At 38.7% G+C, this 16646-nt stretch overlaps 1 protein-coding gene and 1 pseudogene across 1 annotated transcript in view; both read right to left on the minus strand.

Moving 5' to 3' along the window:
• Positions 1-16646, minus strand: part of Pde11a (phosphodiesterase 11A) — a 456708-nt gene that overhangs the window by 423937 nt on the left and 16125 nt on the right. The gene's annotated exons all lie outside the window — the stretch shown is intronic.
• LOC115067973 overlaps positions 3789-16646 on the minus strand; it is a 23080-nt pseudogene continuing 10222 nt past the window's right edge.

Genomic DNA, 16646 nt, shown 5'->3' on the forward strand with positions numbered 1-16646 from the left:
CTCCTTGGCCTCCTTGATCAAGAGGACAGGTGACCCACCACAATTACAGGACATTTTGAGAGATGCTCATAGTCCCCTGGAACTAGTCGACCTAGGAGGGCAAGGAGCAAAAACTGTCCTTTAAGTCCCTCTGACCAAATTAGTATAGATCTCAAAGGATGTCTGTTAAATATCCAAGAAGGTTAGTTCCACCAGTCTGTTATTTTTAATTCCTGTGTGCCATGTAGATAAATCTTGGGCAAAGACCAGTTCTTCTCAGATAAACCTTACCTAGACATATATTTCTTCATCTGCTATGTATAATTTGTAAGTAGGTTATAGGAGTAATATGATTCTGGTTTTCAAAACTAGCTAGGCATTGTTTATCTCTCACATTGTCTCACCCCTCCATCATGGTTTTCCCACTTAAGGTGCCCCCATTTCCCCCCCCTTTCTCCCTTACTAATACCCTTCTCCTATGGTCCTACCTCTCTTGAGCTCCTTCTTTCCCTTTATCCCCTAGGTTCCTTGCATACCCTTCCCTCCTCCCTCCCCTCCCTTAAACTAACCCAATTTTTATCCATATCTCCCCCCCCCTTTTTTTTGAGACAGGGTCTCCCTGTAGCCCCAGCTGTCCTGGAACTCACTATGCAGACCAGGCTGGCCTTGAACTCACAGAGATCCGCCTGTCTCTGCCTCCTGAGTGTTGGGAGTAAAGGCATGTGCCACCACACCTGGTACCACATCTCCCTTATTAAGGCCTGTTTCCTACTGTTCTTCTCTTTCAGGTTCTTTCTTTTTCCTTTCACTCCCTGTTTCCTTTCCATTATCCTGGTTCCTGTACTTATGTCTGGTTGCATACTTATTTATCAGAGTCTGGTTCTAGAATCCACATATGAGGGAGAACATATGTCGATTTTTTTTTTTTAGGCTGTGTTACTTCACTTAGTATAACAGTTTCTAGCTCTATCCATTTACCTGCAAATTTCATGATTTCATCTTTCTTTACTGCTGAGTAAAACTCCATTGTATAAATGAACCACATTTTCATTATCCACTCATCAACTGAGGGACACTTAGGTTGCTTCCATCTCTTAGCTATTGTGAAAAGAGCAGCAACAAACATGGATGTACACGTGTCTCTGCAGTAGCCTGAGTTCTTTGGGTATATGCCAAGGAGCGGCATAACTGGGTCAAATGGCAGGTTCATTTTTAGTTTTTTAAGAGTTCTCCACACAGTTTTCAATAGAGGCTCCACAAGTTTGCAATCCCACCAGCAGTGAATGAGTGTTCCCCTTTCTTGACATCCCATCCAGCATTTGGTATCATTTGTTCTCTTGATCCTAGCCAGTCTAATTGGGGTAAAATGATACCTTAGGGTGGTTTTAATTTGTATTTCCCTAATTACTAATGATGTTGAACACTTTTTGTGATGTTTCTTAGCCATCTTTACTTCTTCCTTTGAGAACTCTGTTTAGATCTTTAGCCCATCTTTTAATTGGATCATTTTGTTTCTCAGCCAATTTTGAAAAAGATGCATCTTAGAGAAATTGCTATTGAATATGTCATTGCTGTTGTAATGAAATGCTTCTTCTAATTATATTGTTATTAAATAAATAACTTTTTAAAAAGTGCCACTGCTGCACAAATAGAGACCTTGCTGGGACAGCCATTGTGTCTATTAGGCTTTATACCTGGGTACTACTATTGACTGTTTGTCTCCCTTAGCAGCTTGCATAGCATCATCTGGTACTATGAGAGCTAGTCTTCAGGGAAGAAGCTTCCAGGTCAGTTCCAACTCAATTGTTTCAAGTCCTTTGTCCAAACCGTGACCTGCCTTCAGCAATAGGGTCTTATCTTCAAGTTCTAGGAAAAAAAACTAACACAGTACCTTCACCTTATATATGCAATGTTAAAGAGGAGATAATTAGTCAAAATTAATAAAATTTTGTGGCATCTGGTTTTAAGTCTGTTGTATTAGTTTAGATTTTTATTGCAGGTATACATCTAAATCAGTTATTTGTATAAACAGCAGATCACCAGATTTCGATTACGAGAATTTCTCATTTGCTTGTACTTCAGTTGAACCTAAGATGTTTGTGGTAAGGAAACTTACACACTACTGTCATCCTATCTCAAGCATAACAGGAAAGAACTTGCAGAACTGAAATACTCTTCCACTGGTTCATCCTACAAAATCAATACATCTTGACCAAAGTTTGTTGATAAATTTCCAAGGAAAGGTAAGTGCTTTTTGACTGGGTCATAACAAGGGGCCTAAACTCTATTCCTGTCTCTTCTATTAGTTCATCAAGGGCTCAAGACACTAAATCTATAGGCATATATGGTACAATAGATGTCTTAGATGAGTCTTAGGGTTAGGTATCATGTGCTGGTCAGAGGTCAAAAAAGTAGAGGTAATCTGGGGCTGGAGAGATGGTTCAGAGGTTAAGAGCTGTAACTGCTCTTTCAGAGGACCTGAGTTCAGTTCCCATCACCCACATGGTGGCTCACAACCATCTGTAACCCAGTTCCAGGGGAATCCAACAACCCAACAACCCCTTTTGGCCTCTGTGGGTATTGTATAATGTAATATACTTACGTATGTACAAGCAGGCAAAATACTCATAGACATAAATTAAAAATAAACCACAAAAATTTTAGTTGGAGATAATCAAATTAAAAAATCTGACCATATAACAAGGGGCAAGCAAGAGAAGGACTAGGTAGGTGCATTGTGTCAAAGAAGAAGTTCAGAACAAATGGTAGGGGCAGAAAATTGGAAGACCTAACATCTGAACTCCTGATGACTACCCACTGGCTCTTGGGTCTGGTAGTGGTACACTCCTTTAAGATACTGGAGAGGAAGATCGTAAGTTTTAGACATAATTTCTAACTAATATTGTCATCAAGACAATTTCTTGTTTGATTCATACCATGTGCTTTTACATTATTTCAATCACACCTCTAACAATAACTATACTCATTTGTGAAATAGAATTCAAAGAAAATTATGATGTTTAAAAAAAGAGTAAGTGCTAGAATTTCTAAGGGCATTTCTTCACTGAATTTAAGATATTAACCAGACCTTATAGTGGTGTGTGTGTGTGTGTGTGTGTAGCATATGTGTGTACGCACATGTCTGAGTGTGCTGGTGTGCACACACAGAGGCCAGAGGACAGTGTCTGTGTCCTTTTGTATCACCTTCAACCTTGTTCTTTTGGGGCAGGGTCTCTCCATGAACTTGGAGCAATATATAAAATCCATTCAGAAAGACAAGTTAGAAAGCTTCTGGCCCCAAACTTGCATTGAAGAGAAAGTGGCACCTACCATGTAACCAGGTACCTGTGCCAGCATTTCTCATAGACAGTAGTCACAAGAGCCACGTGTAGTGGGCATCATTGGCCTCATTACACACCTGAGGTAAAACCCAAGGCTGAGAGAAGCTGTGCAATTCCTGTAATGGAAGTAATTCACCAATGATGGAGCCAGGGTGCTGAGGGATACTTGAGTCTAAAGCTTGGCTTCCTTCCCCCATCCTGTGTTAGTAAAGAGTCAGTAATGTATTATCAGAGCCCCTGCAAATATTGCTGTCAAATGCAGCTCCAAACCATAAAAAAAAAAATCATAGTGGTAGCAACAGTAGTGTTATGTTCAACCTAATGTACCAAAACAGAGACAGAAATTCATGCTGTCTGTCATTCTTGTTAGCTAGTTCAACAGCAGTTTTTTTTTTAATTCTGTTTTATTAGCCATCTAGAAAACTAGACAATCTTCCAGCCCAGGGTGGTATAGGCTTATTCCTCTTCTTAATCCTCTTCTTTGTCATCATTGGCTCCTGCCCCACCCTGGTCCTTCTTGACGCCACCCTGGCCCTTCTTGGCATTCTTCCTCTTCACATGGCTACCACCATATAAAGGACAGAGGGAGAAATCGATGTGCTTAAGGGAGCCCAGACCAATAGTAAAAGATGCCACGTTCACTACTTGCTTGTGGCTTTGATATGAGGCTGGCAGAAGAGCACTTAGGCACGGTGGATAGACTTGGCCAGATCCAATTAAAGACCTGGCCTGCAGCTGCCTTTCCAATAAGTCATCAGTCTTCAGACCCAGGATGTAGTCCAGCTTCAGGTCACTCCAATGTGACCGAGGTGCCTCAGCAAGGTATTGCCTTTGAAAAGATGCCATAGATCCATTTTGTCCAGTGTCAGCAGCCTCTGAGCAGCCTTGTGGATCTTGGCCACAGTAAATCAGACTCTCTAGACCTTATTTTTGTTCCAGAGCCCATACTTGATGATCAACTTCAGTTCCTGATCCACAATATGATTTCTTGAAGGGTCTCCACAAAGTCACATAGGTTTTGAAACAAACCAGTTCCTGGCTATCTGCATATTGGCTCTGTTTGCCTAGCTATGCCTGTGGGTTCCCACCAGTGACAGAAAGAGAAGACATATAAGCCCATACTGGCCTTGAATTTGTGATCCTCTTTCCTCTGCCTCTTCAGCATATCTTAACAGCTTGTGGCACTACCAGAAAAAGAAAAGCTTGCAACTCCATCAGGAAATTGAACCTGTCCCCATGTCACAGGGATTGAGCCACTGTACTAAGGATGACTCATTTTTTCTAGTCTATAATTAAAAATATTAGAAAAGATTGGTTTCTGCTGAGAGAAAACAAAGAAGCAGCAAAGTATTCCCTGAAAGTCTAACAATTAGGTACATTATGAATCACAAATATCTTTTTTCACAAATAGTTCTTCTAGAAATGATATGACCAAAGGAAGTGAATCTGGAATAGAAATGTTACTTCATTTTCCAGAAACAAAATGTGTAGACATACTAATGATATGTGCACATATACTGATCATATAGCTGTATCAGTATAAAGTGTGGTCTTCTGATGTAATCCCATAGGTGAACCCCTCATCCCATAGTCACATAAGAAGCTCTTGGGAATTACCAACATGCTGCACATACCAGAAAAATTAAGTTCCCTGTCCCAAGTCTGCTATGCTTTAGCTCCAAAATCCTGAGCTATTTAACTTCTCTAAGCCCCAATTTTTTCTCACTCTAAATGAGGATAACAGTTTCTACCTTTCACAGTAGCAAGGATGGATTGAAATAGTATATACTGAAACACTTCCCAAATCCTAAATGATTATGCAAATATACCACCACATTCAGAACACACAACAAAAATCTAGGCATGGTGGCACATTCCTGTAATCCCAGCACTCAGAGCCTGTACCAGGAACATGGCCACAAGCTCAGGGCCTGCCTAGGCTACATAGTCAGTTGAGGTCAGCTAAGACTTTGAAGTGACACGTCTCAAAAACAAACAACAGAGTCATGAATGTTATAGGGATAACTGACAGCTTTTTTATTAGATTTAAGACCCAGTTTACTAGAGTAAACCTAACCAGGAACCCACAACTGGGGAGGTCTTATGCTCTAGGGGAGACCCTACTACTATTATTCTGTGAAATGGACATAGTATCAAACTGCCATCTAAATACTTATTTTTATTTATTTTTATTTTTATTTCTTGGTCTTTTTGAGACAGGGTCTCCCTGTAGTCCCAGCTGTCCTGGTAGTCCTCCCTGACCTCTGGCTCTCATAAACTTTCCAGTACCTCTTCCATGATGTTCTCCGAATGTTAACGTTTAATATAGATGTCCATTTAGGACTGAGCACTCCTCTGCTACTTATTCTTTGCACATTGACCAGTTGTGAGTTTCTGTATTAACTGCTACCTATTGCAAAAACAAGCTCTCTGATGAGGGCTTAGAGGTGCACTGATCTATGGGTTTAATTAGTGGCCATTTAATTAGGGCCATTGCACTCATGAACTCACAGCAGCCATGGCTGCCTGCACAAGACCTGCACAAGATCAAGCCAATCAACATTCCAGCACGGAAGGAGGAGGGGTACATGAGACCCCACCCCTAGCTGAGGAGCTACTGGCAATTGATGGCTCCTGGGGCAGGGGTGTCTTTTGTCTTCAGAGGTGTGGTTTCTGGTAGAGTGCCCCTGTTCTAGCAGATGGCCCCATGCCAATGTGCATGCTAGCAGCTGTAATTGGACTCAGTGGATTAAAAAAGGCAGGAAGTTGGGGGAGGTGTTGGGGACATCTTTGAGGAGTTGGAGGGAGGAATGGGGATGGATATTATCAAAATATACCATAAAATCTATAAAATTCTCAAAGAATAAAAAATGTTATTTAAAAATAAACCAATAATACAGAATAGGAATTAGACTAGAAGCATTCAAGACTGTTATTTTCCCCAAACCTGTCCCCACAAAGTTCATTACTTCCTGTTTTGAATTCTGTGAGGGTTCCCCAGGTGTTATTTCTAGGATGTTATTTCCCACTCCACTTGGTATTTTTTTATTGCTTCAGTGGCTATCTACCCCCAGGATTGACATAATCCATGACTAAGGCAACAAATGCTCCCAAAATACATCCCCTGTAGCTAAGCAGAAAAGAGTTCTTGGGTCCATGAATCACAGAGGTGGTTCTTACTTCAGTATCTACTTAAAATCCAGCTACAGCTTCCATAACGTTTCACAATAAAGAAACTGTTTACATATACGAGCGCTTCATACTTTTTTCTGAGAAACAAGTGTCTACCCATATGGCAGCTAACAACTGTCTGTAACTCCAGTTCCGGGGGATCCAACAGCCTCTTTTTTCCTCCACAGGCATTGCATGACACGGGTGCACTTACTTACATGCAGGCATAACATTCATACACATAAAATAAAAATACTAAATAAAATATTTTTTTAAAAAAGAATTCTCATAAGTTTAGCAATTATTACTACTAAAACTAGTATTTTTGCCTTCCTGGACTTTAATGAGTTACACTGTAATGATATAAAGTCTTCAGAGGCACCTTGTCCCAAATACTCCAAACATATTACAGTTTCTGATATCTTTTTAGATACTCAGTCCCCCATTGTTAATGGATATGAACTGCTAAAACAAATTCTGGAAGGCATTCTCACAGATTTTCCAACTTCATATTCCATCAAGGAGACATCCTTCACATACAGGAATATGGCCTTGAATGTATGAGTAGAACTCAAATACAATCTTTAATCTCTCCCAGAGTGCTAATAGTGTAGACTACACAGCATCAGACAAGCCAAGTTTGCCCTGAGGTTCTATCAATCACTAGCTGTAAACTTTGGGAAGTTACTAAACCTATTAAAGTGAAGCTTTCTGGCATGTAAAATGTGAAAAGCACTGGTATCTAGCTCATAAAGCTTTGTATTAAATAAAACAACTAAATCCTAACAGAGCTTCACATGTGACATATACTAGATGAATATGAACTACTTCTCTTTGGTTGGCCCAGTTGATATGTGTTTTCTGTATATTAATAAAAAGACAAATTATGGAGGCTGGAGAGATGGTGGTTAAGAGAGCTTACTGTTCTTGCAGAGGACCCTAGTTCACTTCTAAGCACTCATGTGGGACAGCTCACAACCACCGGTAGCTCCAACTCCAGATAATCCAATGCCCCTTCTGGCCACAGCTGACACCTGCACTTACATGTACATACCCACACACAAACACAAATTCATATACATAATTTTTTTAAAAAATGGAAAACCAAATTATGTTAGCAGCTGTAAACCCCATAAAATATAAACATGAAGTCTTATCCACAGTGGTCTTTTCTTGCGGTATTATAATATTGAATTCCACTCACTTAAGAGGTGTTTTGGGAAGATTTTGTCATACACTTTACAACATAGAACAATCCTGAACACTTGTCTAATTTGCAGAAATACAAAGTTGAAAAGGTGTTTGGCCTCTCCAATATAAACACCAAGGCTTCCTTGATGATTTCTACGTAAGTTTCTTGATTATTCTCATAACCAAAGAAGTAGAATCAGAATGTCAGAATGATAAAATTATAGCATGGGAAAGTTGGTGATGACCCATAGAGGAAGGACATTGGCTACCTCTTTCAAACCAGGCAGATCTGACCTTGAGTTGCTTTGGGCAAGACTGAGCTGGTCAGGTTATGTTGGGCTCCTTGCACATTGCCTTTACCCTTCTCAATCAATGAACCTCTCCTGGGTGTCATTATTGCTCTTACCAAATAATCAATTTAATCCTTTTAGTGACAATTGCTAATTAACTTGTCCATTGCTTATGGGATCTCAGATATTTGGAGATCTTTCACAGTTAAAAAAGCCAACAATGGGTGCTGGAGAAATGGTTCAGCTGTTAAGAGCACTTACTGCTCTTCCAGAGGGCCTGGGTTGGGTTCCCAGCACCAACATGGCAGCTGACATCCATCCTTAATTCCAGTTCCAGAAGATCAGATGCCCTCTTCTGATCTCTATGGGCACATGGTTACATGCATGCAGGCAAAACACTCAAACACATAGAAAAATATAATTTTTTTTGAAAAAGAGAAGTCAGGTGTGAAGGATCCAAGTGCAACTTATTATGACTAGTAATAATCAGATACATACAGATTAGAGATGCATGTGCCAATATCTCAGTGTTAGTAGCAAAAACAATGAGTCTTTCTGCAAGGAATAATATATTCTAAAATGAAATGGAGATCTTTTTAAAGGTTAAAAACTCATTCAATTTTATGTCTTACAGGACTTACACTGAGTTCAATATTGTATAACTGTATTAATTCAACTGTGAACCTAGAAACTTGCAGCCACTTGTGAAAGAGATGTACTCTTGTTCTGGAGTGTGTTACTGAATATGTTAAAGCTGTAGTGAAATGCTTTTTCTAATCACGTAGTTACTAAAATTTTTTTAAATAATGATTAAAAAATAATAATAATTCTTCAAAGCATAAAAATTTGCTCCTTAATAATTAGTAGATGTGAAAAACATTACCATTGAAATCTACCTGATGACTTTATATCCATGCTCAGATGCCAAGGAGCTCAGAAAGTAACCGACTGTGACTAGTAATAATCAGATATATAGAGATTAGAAACACATGTGCAAACATCTTAATGTCAATTGCATTAAAAACGAATTTTTCTGTATGAAACTGCGTATTTTAATAATAAAATGGAGATCTTTTTTAAAGTTTAAAACCTCACTTAATTTTATGTCTTATATGGTTTATACTGAGTACAATATTGTATAATTGTATTAATTCAACTGTAAACCTAAATATTTATAGCCAATTTTGAAAGAGATGTATCTTACCTCAGGAAAATGTTATTGAATATGTCAATGCTGTTGTAATGAAATACTTCTTCTAAGTATGTGGTTATTAAATAAATAATTTTTTTAAATGTCAGAAGTAAAAAAAAAAGAGAAGTCAACAGTGGGAATTAAGCTATACTAGTACAACCTTAGCTTGTAAAGTTTTTAGTTTGGGCATATATTATTTGTCCACTACTCTTGAGTATAGGATCTACCTTGTTCCAGTGGCCTTTTAAATAATTTATTCTTTGAAAATTTAATATATGTATACAATGTATCTTAATCATATCCAGCCCTGACCCCCCCTTTCTAAATTCCCCTAGGTTCCCCCAGCCAACACATCTCCCTCCTAACTTTATGTTCTCTTTTCTAATTTTTGTAACACACCGACTCCAATTAGTGGTGCCCATATGCACATTGGTATGGGATAGGAATAACCTACTAATAACCACTCCCCCAAAGAAAAGTGACTCCCTCCCCAAGCAGCCATCAACTCCAAGTAGCTCCTTAGGAGTGGAGCCTTGGGAGATCAATGTATGTAGATGGGAATAAGAATGTAGGAAAACTTCCTTTAAATTTTGAGTTGAAGGCAATGAGATTCAAATTCTATGACATGATTGTTGGTTATATCCTCTATTATAGTTGATATGAAGACCCAAAATAATTTTTTTCTTTTTTGGTTTCTGAGACAGGGTCTCATAGCTCATGCTGGCCTCCAACTCACTATGTAGCCAAGGATGATGAACTTCTGATCCACCTGCCTCCACCTCCCAAGTGCTGGGATTATAGCATTCAGGCATGAGACTCATCTAATACTAAATATCACTATAAACTGAGCTACTAATTCAAAACCCTTGGGCAGAATTATTTTGTAAGGCTTGTTCTCTTTTAATGAAAATGTCTTATAAATCATTTTCTTAGCTCTCCCACATTACACATGAGGACTGTGTGGTACACAGGGGACAGGCCATGTGCCCACATTCCCATAGATGAAGAGTACAGTGTAGCCCAGGTGTGTGTCCCCTCAACTGACAGACATTCTACTTTCAGAATGAAGGTGGCCAGGATAACTGATCCTTTGAAGAATCCGGCACCACCTTCCTATCCACTGCTGCCCAGGAAAGTAATTGAATAACTTAAGAGCAACCTATAACTCCTTGCTGCCTCGTATGCATTCTTTTGAACATGGTCGAGTGAAGCTAGAGACCAGTTTGCAGGCAATTTCAATTTTCAGTCATGAGGTGAAAAATACTGGAGATGGTGATAACGGTGATTGTGAAAGTGGAGAAAGAGGGACAGATTGGAGATTTAATTCTTTTAATTCAAGGAGTGAATTAAAAGAATGTTCTGATACATTTCATATGGTAAGTGAGTAAAAGGGAAGAACCCAAGATGATGTCCAGGCTTCTAGCCTGGGAAACTGATGATGAGGAATATAAGGCAGGGAAAGGAGACCATTGTGGGGTGGGTGGTGAGAGAAATAATTCTCTGTATATCCAGGATAACAGTCTATTTGACAAGAAACATGTCGTCTATGAGAAGGAGCAATTCCTCTCCCCTCTCTGGATTCCATAAGAGGTTCCTTACCCTCTTCAACTGTGGATCCACTCCTTGATCCTCCCTAAGGAGGTAGGGTCAGAAAGAACTCAAGAGATTGCATAGATCATTCCTTCTATCCCCTCCTCCTCAGGGGTCAGGCTCTCTGCAAGACGCAGAACTTCCACTCTGTGTCTCAAGGCTGTAAACTTCAAAGGACTCTACTACTCAAGGGAGAGCACTTTGGACATCCAGAACTATCTGTACCTGAGGAGAAATGTCTACCTAATTCAGGAGTTGAATGTTATAAATGCCTGGAAATATAAGTACACACTCCAATATCTACTTCACAAATTATAGTGTGCTGTTTTTGTCTCATCTGCATTCTGCCCTGCTTTGAATATATTCTTCCAAAATTTCATGTACTGAAAACTGAATCTCCAAATTCATGTTAGTAGTATTTGGAGGTGAGACCTTAGGAGATAATTGGGGTTAGATGACATAAGGGTGAGGCTCCTACAATGAGACCAGTAACTTTATAGGAAGAGGAAGACAGACCAGAGCTATCACACAAGCTCTGACTCACCAGATGATATCCATGTCACTATGATGCAGCAAGGAAGCCTCACTGGATGTCCACAGCATGCTCTGGGACTTCCTAGCCCGTAAGACTCTGAGATAAATGAATTCCTACTCTTCATGAATTATATTATCTCAGATATTTTGTAATAGCAACAGAAGATGAGCTATGACATATTCTTTGTCCTTTTTTTTTTCCAATTCCGTTGGTTCAGGGCAAAGAAAGGAGCTATTCATTATATCTTCTCTGAGTCCAAGAGTGGGAAACATACTAGGAGGAACAGAGATTCCTGTCTCTGCCTCTGGGGCCCTATGGTGTCAGTGCTTACTTTCTAATCTAGAAAAGGGGGAGGGTATCACCTACTCTGCCTTTGTGTCTGGGTTACTAGGAAAATAAACGAGATTATTCTGTACAAGTGCCAAACACAAAATAATATTCAAATACAGGAAACATTTCTTTTCCTTCCAAATGCTCAGTAATATATACATGGAATTTCTGCAACTAGAACATTGAAAATGGCCAAACTAGTATTTCTATTGTAACAATAATAAGCATTATAACAATCCTTTTACTATATATGTCTCCTTAGATGAATAGTAGTTTATTAAAGGTGGCAGCTCCACAGGAAAAAGAGATAATTAAAAATAGTATGATGCTATTAAAAATAGTATTTAAGTTTTTCCATTTGAAATGTTGAAAATACGGTCTATTCTTTACCTTTTTATGTTTATAGACTATTTGAAAATTAGAAATGCATTCATAATAAATGGATATTTATCAATGAAGAAAAATTTCATTAAGCTGGTGCGATGTGTCTATATATTTTCATATACTGGCCCAGGAATCATGTTCTGCTGGAAATCATGAAGAAAGATACATATATTAAGATTCCATGTGCTTCTCAAGAGAAAACGTGTCAGTTCTCAGAAGCAGAGCAGCAGAGCTTCTACACTGCTGAGGGTTTTCCCTTGATGGACTGTCACAGAAGGGCAGCAGCAACTCCTGTGACTCGGTTTTACAAATGAATACGTGAGTTTGGGAATGATAAGACATCGAGGGTGAAAAATATAGTAATAGAGGTGATTAAATTCCAAATACATCCTGGTGGGTTGGAAAAAATGGAAAAGATTTCTTTTTCTATATAAAGATGGGAAGGGAAGTTCCCCTGTAGGGAACATTCATCATCAGCAACTTAGGGTTAACAGACATAGACCTCAAGCAATCAATGTGACTGTTGCTGGCATGGTAACTTATATGTCACTGTTGCTAAGAGTTCCTGATGGAAACCAGACTAGGAGACATACAAAAAAAATGTTTATCGTTGTTCTCATTTTAATAAAACATGGATATTGTATATCAAATATTTAAATGCCAATTTCCCTGTCACTTATTCTTAGAATGATCTTGAGGAGCAAGGTCATTTTTTATATTGCAAGACAATGACCCACAGGAAATAAATTGCAACCAAAGACCACATGGAATAACAGTTTAGAATTTAATTAAACTCTGTGTACCTAAAAAGAAAAACAAATATTCTCTGTATCTGATTTTAAAATTATAAAAGATAAAATCACTGACCACATGGCAGTAAGAAGACAGTTTCTGAGGAAGGACTATGAGATTTTAAATTCTGATTTTAAAATGAAAAACTGGGGGGGACATGGAGAGATGTCCCAGCAGTTAAGAGCACTTGCTGCTCTTGCAGAGAACAAGTGACCTGCTTCTGGCCTCTGCAGGCACTGCACACACATGGTGCACTTCTAATATACAGGCAAAACATTCATACACGTAGAATAAAATAAATAAAATAGAAAAGAGTCAGACATGCTAAGGTATAAATTATTTTCCAAAAGCTGGGAACGAATATTTATTTTCATGTTATATCTGTTTTCTATTAATGTCAGCAAGGTCAGAAAGAGCAAGAAGAGGATGAAATAAAGAGGAAAGACAAACAAGATAAAAAGTAACATCAGGAGGAAGAAAAGGAAACAGAACAAAAGAGAGCTGAAGAAGGGACTGGAAACCCTAATCAAAAAGGCACAATATGTGTGGGATGTCAGCAGAGAGAAAAGTACAGGGCAGCGATATGAGAGAGAAGTATAGTAAGGCAAATGGAAAAGGAGAGGTGTTGAGAGCCAGCAGCTCAGAGGACTCTGGAGTGTTCGGTAAATGTGTTGTCCACTCTGCCGTACCCTTGAGCTGTAGAGTATTAACTGTTGTGATTGCTGTCTCTGGAAACATCACTTGGCTGTTCAGCAAAACTAATCACTGCCTGGCTTTAGACGAACTTCAACTTTCTCAAAGCTGAGTGCTTTCTAAAGTGGTGGTAGATAATCCATCTAAAAACATACCAAAGGGAATCTGATGGGGCTTGCCTAGCATGTGTGAGGACATCAGTTCAATCCCAAGTATAAAACAAAGAAAAAGTATCCGACAGTCTTGGAGGATGTTCACAGGAAATGAGTACTGACTAGAGGAACAAAAATATTTCTGTGAGACACTGGAAGTGGTGAGGTGCATTTGCTGTGCTAAGAGGCTAGATCCTGGGTTTTCTATACAGATACACATTAATCTAGCTTATCAACCTACATTAGCAAGTGCTCAGTTTGACCTTTTATACTCTCTCTAGTGAATCATTCTGCCTTACCTAAAAGATGCCACCACTGTCATTTAAAAAAACACGAAAAGCAATCAGTTGTCAATATTCCTTTAGATAAGGATTGGGGTCTGCTGTTCATTTTCCCAGTTCTATGCTGGGTTACTGTCTGAGAGTCTTTTGGGCCACCCTGGCCAATAATGCAAAGGAAGGTATCTCCTGTCTGGCATTGTTTCTTGTCATGTAGCCTTTAGCTATACATATGGACTCTTAAAAAATTATATTGACCCCATTAATCTTTGATTATACTTCCCTTTTGGGTGTTTAAGACCCTACAATTGGCCCAGATAAACCAATTTATTTTTACTCTTAAGGTTGTTTGAGGATCCATTCCTCAAGGGTAACATGGGTTTGGGAGGAGCCCCTGGCTCCTTTCTTTTACCAGTCCCATATGTGAACCTAAAAATTCACAGCCACTTTTGAAAGAGATGTATCCTTGCTCTGAAGTATGTTACTGAATATGTTAAAGCTGTAATGAAATGCTTCTTCTAATTATGTGGTTATTAAGTAAAATAAAAAACATGAAAAGCAAAATACATCCCTTTGTTCCAAGATTGCCATGATAAACCACATTGTCACAATTTTCCTAAAACCCCAGTCCAGTTAATATCAGAGCAACAGCTTATACCTCCCTTTCTTGCTTTTTGTCCTCCCCAGCCTGACAATTACTATTTTGTGCTAGTAAAATGTGAATTTTTTGGTTCCCTGTGCCTTCCTCTCTCTAACATTGATTACTTGAACCACTATAGCCCTATGTCCATAATTACATCTGTAAATGACAAAACGGAAAGACTCTTGGCTTATAAATGGCTTAGCTCAGCATTATTCTCTAAACCCTTTGGTCAAGTCTGGCATTCAAACTTAGTTTAGTACTACTGTTTGCCCTTATGACCAAATTGTCAGTTACATTCCATTTTCTCATATGTTCATTGTATATATGTATGTCAATATGTATATATATATATATTATCTATAATACCATGTGTTAGATGCTATGTTAGTACAGAGTACTCCAAAGCAAAGAAAGCTTGTACCTTTAAGGAACTTTTAGTTTAATAGAAAGATTAGTGAGCCAAAGCACTATGGGAGTGAGTGGAAAAATAATAAACTCCCATTCTCATTATTCATTCTTTATAAAAATTTATTGTTATTATTGTTATATTACTATTGTGTATATTTGCATGATGGGGAGAAACACATGTCATACAGCACATGTGAAGGTCAGAGGTCAATTTTGTGGTGTCTGTTCTCTCTGTCCACCTTTACATGAGTTCCAGTCACCAGTCTTAAACAAGTGCCTTTGCTCACTGAATCACCTTGTGATGCCCCATTATTCACTCTTACAGTTAAAGACACAGTACATGTCTCATCCCAGACTGGTTTATGAGTCTGCATCCAATACAGTCACATGGGGCCCCAAGCCAAGAAAGTCCTCCCACATGTAATGGTCAATGCTTTACAATGATTGCCTTGAAATTCATAGCAATTTTCTTTTCAAAACTATCTTGAAGATGTGCTGAAGATGTGAAGGCTTCTCTGAAGGGGAGTTCCCTGATAGTCAGCCTTGCACTAAGTTCCAGTAGAAGGAGACATCAGCTTCTATGTGTCAGCGGTATGCCAATCAGCTTTGGAGGCATGCCTAGGAAAATAACTATGAGTACAGATTTAAAAATTTGGGGCAAGATCATAAAAGAAAACTTACTTTTTAACTCATCCTGCTGAGGTTACCTCTACTAATATTTTGGTATATCAGCTTCCAGCCATTCAAGATGGACTACTCTAATCACTTTTTACTGAGTCTTTACAGAGAAGCAAACAGCATTTCTCACATATAATTACACTTAGTCTGGACAACAGCCTTTTAAAATAGGTGTCAGAATCTCAGCATTAGTACTGCAGAGACAAACAACTGAAGACATAAAATATGACACAGGTCATGGACAATGGGACCAATTCCAGTGTGCCTATTCCCTAACTGCTACCTTCAACCACTTCCCTCAAGCTTTTGTTGTTGTTGTTGTTGTTGTTGCTAAGAAAACTGAGATTCTGTTGCTTTCTAATATGCTTTGTTCATTTAATAGCATTTTGTAAGCAATTTCCTCTGATTAAATATTCCATTTTACGATGAACCATAATCTAGCTAGCCAAGGCTTTAGAAGATATTTGGGTTGGTAATTTTACACTATTATAAACAACATTAATAATGAATATTCATATAGACAAATCTTAGCATCTTTACCCATAACATTTTCCTTAAGATGACCTGGAACTGTTACATTAGAAGCTATGAATATTCTTAAAGCAGTACATAATTATTGCTAATTTCCCTACATCAGTGACTCCCAAAGGCTGGGGTAGATGGAGACCAGTTATGCCTCCAGAAGACATTTGACAATTTCTGGAAGCTTCTAAAATTGTCTCAAGTGGGAAAGTATCAGGTAGAGGTCGAACCTCTTCAGAGGATGGTGTGATAAGACTAGGAGGTAGGAATTGCCTAGGCAGTTAGAGTAAAAAAGACCCCCAAAGAAAAGTAGCCAGTTTCTAGGCTAAAAGTCAAAATGTCCTTTGTCCTCTTAGCAACATACTCTGTTCCAAAGGCCAAAAAATGTCAAAAATATTTGGGAGCTCTAATCCTTTAAAGATTTTAGGGTTACCTCTTCAGCGGGGCTGGGGGAAATGTTAGAGTAGCAAAGAGCCC

The sequence above is a fragment of the Nannospalax galili genome, unplaced genomic scaffold, assembly GCF_000622305.1.
Source record: "Nannospalax galili isolate Female #2095 unplaced genomic scaffold, S.galili_v1.0 scaffold346, whole genome shotgun sequence".
Lineage (NCBI taxonomy): Eukaryota > Metazoa > Chordata > Mammalia > Rodentia > Spalacidae > Nannospalax > Nannospalax galili.